This window comes from Lycium barbarum, chromosome 7 (assembly GCF_019175385.1).
Source record: "Lycium barbarum isolate Lr01 chromosome 7, ASM1917538v2, whole genome shotgun sequence".
Taxonomy (NCBI): domain Eukaryota; kingdom Viridiplantae; phylum Streptophyta; class Magnoliopsida; order Solanales; family Solanaceae; genus Lycium; species Lycium barbarum.
In genome coordinates, this window is record NC_083343.1 from 119,614,188 (window position 1) to 119,617,179 (window position 2,992).

At 41.2% G+C, this 2,992-nt stretch overlaps 1 non-coding gene across 1 annotated transcript; it reads right to left on the minus strand.

Moving 5' to 3' along the window:
• Positions 1-1,141: 1,141 nt before the first annotated feature.
• LOC132604744 (small nucleolar RNA R71) lies at positions 1,142-1,247 on the minus strand. Its single transcript, XR_009568846.1, has one exon. It is a non-coding gene; the product is annotated as a small nucleolar RNA R71 (small nucleolar RNA).
• Between the last annotated feature and the right edge of the window lie 1,745 nt (positions 1,248-2,992).

Sequence of the window (2,992 nt, forward strand, 5' to 3'; positions counted from 1 at the left end):
GTATTCATTGTTCATTAGTGGTTGCAAACACTTGTTCATGCACAAACCCTAGTTTATTTGGAAAAATGAACTAGGGTGTGATTCGAAATAATATAATAAGGACTCGAGGCGCTAACCCTCGTTTAATGAACTCGCTTAGGGATAAGATGAGTTCTACTTGGCATATTTAATCAATTTTATTTACAACTTTTCTGCATTTGGGAAAATCAAGAAAAGAAATACTTTCTAACTATTGGAAAATATTAGAAAGTGCATTAGAGATTAAGTGCATACATAACTCCGACCCATTAGAAATATATCATATTGACACCCATAGCATAATATCTAATCATCGTGGGGACACAACTTTGGTTCTCCAAATCCAAACAAATTCCAAACACTTCAAAATAGCGAATACAAACCAAATCTCTTTTCAAAACATTCGGAATAGGATTAAAGCCTTTAAAGACTAGTATCGCATACAATTAGTACCCTTTTCTCTCCATATTCCCTGTGGGATTCGACCCCAATCTTGTTTGGGTTACTATATTTGACAACGTTCGTTTTACGCCATTAATAGGTGTAATTTGAGCGTATCAAATTTTGGCGCCGTTGCCGGGGAATAAGGTTTAGAAATTACTGATTGTTGTGTACTCTTCTTTAAAACTTTTTCTATTCCATCACACCTTGTTTGCTGTTGCGGTGAACCAGGTGAGCATAGAAGGAAGACAGAATCAGAATCAAGGAAACCAAGGTGGACTCTAAGTGAACCCACCTGCACCAGAAGAGGATGAAGACGAGAATATATTTGCTGAATTCATCAATGAAGCTGACTATGTTTCTGCTGTGATTCCTCCTAGAACTGGAAATGCTACTTTCAAAATTGATAGTTCTATCTATCAGCTGCTGAAACTTGAAGGTTATTTCCGAAATTCTTCGGAGGATTGTCCACTTCGACATTTAAAGAACTTCTTGCATGTGTGTGCTCAACAATCCCAAGGTGTTGTTTTTGCTGATGCACTTCGGTTACGGGTCTTTAAATATTCCTTGGCTGGCCAAGCAAGGGAATGGTATGAAAAGCTCCCCAGCAATTCTATTCATACCTTGAGCGAGTTAGCCAATACATTTTTGAATAAATGGTTCCCACCAAGCAAAAAGGCTGAGCTTCGGAATAAGATCTTTGAGTTCAAACAACTTCCGGGGGAACAATTATATTTAGCATGGGAGCGTTTCAAGTACTATCTAGCTCAATCTCCAACTCATGGGTTTCCGGATGCTATTCTCACCGAGAAGTTCTACAAGGGGTTAGATACAATGAATCAAATTGCTGTCAACACTGCAGCTGGGGGATGCTTCATGGAGAAATCATTTGTCAGCATCACCAGGTTGCTCGATAAGCTCACCACCCACAATCAAGCTTGGCACTCAAATGATAGTGAAATCCTGTCATATGGTAGTCCCTCTGCTGCCGCGGTGGCCAAAGAAAATCATGAGCGAGATCATGTTTTTGCTCAATTGCAAACCACCGTGGATTTGTTGTCAAAGAGACTTACGGAGAAAGAAGCTAAAAGTGTGAATGTTGTCGAAGAGATACCATCTCATGCTCCCGGGATGTACCAAGTCTCAGAAGAAGCTTATCTAGAGGGGCAGCCACAACGTGAGGATGCTAATTATATCGATCACCCTCAAGGGGGTTATCAAAAGCAATGGAGACCCCAACAACAAAGCAATCAATATGGCCGAAATGAATATGGTGGTTCGGACAGGAGGGATTACAACAACAACAATTATGGTAATCGGAATTCCAATGCCTATGTTCCACCAAAGGGCCGTACGTCTAACTCTTAAAATTGGCGAGAAGGTCCTTCCAATGATCAAGGGACTTCTTGAATGGAATCTATGTTTGAAAAGATATTTGGACAACCAGCATAAGAGTGACAAGAAGATGGAAAATTTGACCGAAGTGGTAGGCTCTCACACCGCTTCGATTCATAAACTTAAGTCACAAATGCGAGATCTTTCTCGTGAGCAACATCCACCACAAAGAGGGGGCATTCCTAGCGACACAATTCCTAACCCAAGGGGTAGTAGAGGCGATCACATTGCCTCATGCAAAGCTATTTCTACTAGAAGTGAAAAGATCCTTAATGCGGTAAATCAGAGAGTGGTTGAACCTATCATTGTCGAGCCGATTGTTGATGAGGTTATTGAAGAAGAGGTTGAAGAAGAAATAGAGGCACCAATTGAAGTGCCTATTATTGTTGAGAAAGATAAGGAAGTACACCCTAGTGTTCTAAAGGGTGACGAGGAGCCAAGTGTTGAAAAAGCTACCGGTGGTAGCTTTCAAAAGAGCAAGGTCACGGGGGCAGTTAAACCCTTGACTCAAACATATAAGTCTCCTCCCCCATTCCCACAAAGATTGATGAAAATAGCGGAGGATGCCAAGTGCCAACGCTTCTACGACCAATTGAAAGGGCTGTCAATGAATATCCCATTTCTTGATGCATTCCAAGAAATTCCTAGATTTGCTAAATACTTGAAAGATTTGTTGACGAAGAAAAGGCCAATCAAGCATGATACGGTGGGAGTCACTCACCGTGTGAGCGCTATTATTTCGTCATCAAAGGTTGAGAAGAAGGGAGATCCCGGGGCTTTCACTATCCCTTGCACCATCGGTCATCATGATTTTGCTTGTGCTTTATGTGACAATGGGGCAAGTATTAATTTGATGCTACTAGCCATATATAAGCAAGACGGTTTGGGAACACCTAGACCAACAAGCATGCGTCTCCAAATGGCCGATAAAACCATCAAAAGACCGGTAGGGTTGTTGATGACATCCTTATTAAAGTGGGGGAATTCTTATTACCGGCATATTTTGTCATCCTTGATTGTGCGGTTGACAAAGAAGTCCCAATTATCTTGGGAAGACCATTTCTCGCCACCGGGAGAGCCTTAATGGACTCAGAAAAGAATGAAATAAAATTTCGGGTCAATGATGAAGAGGTAACTT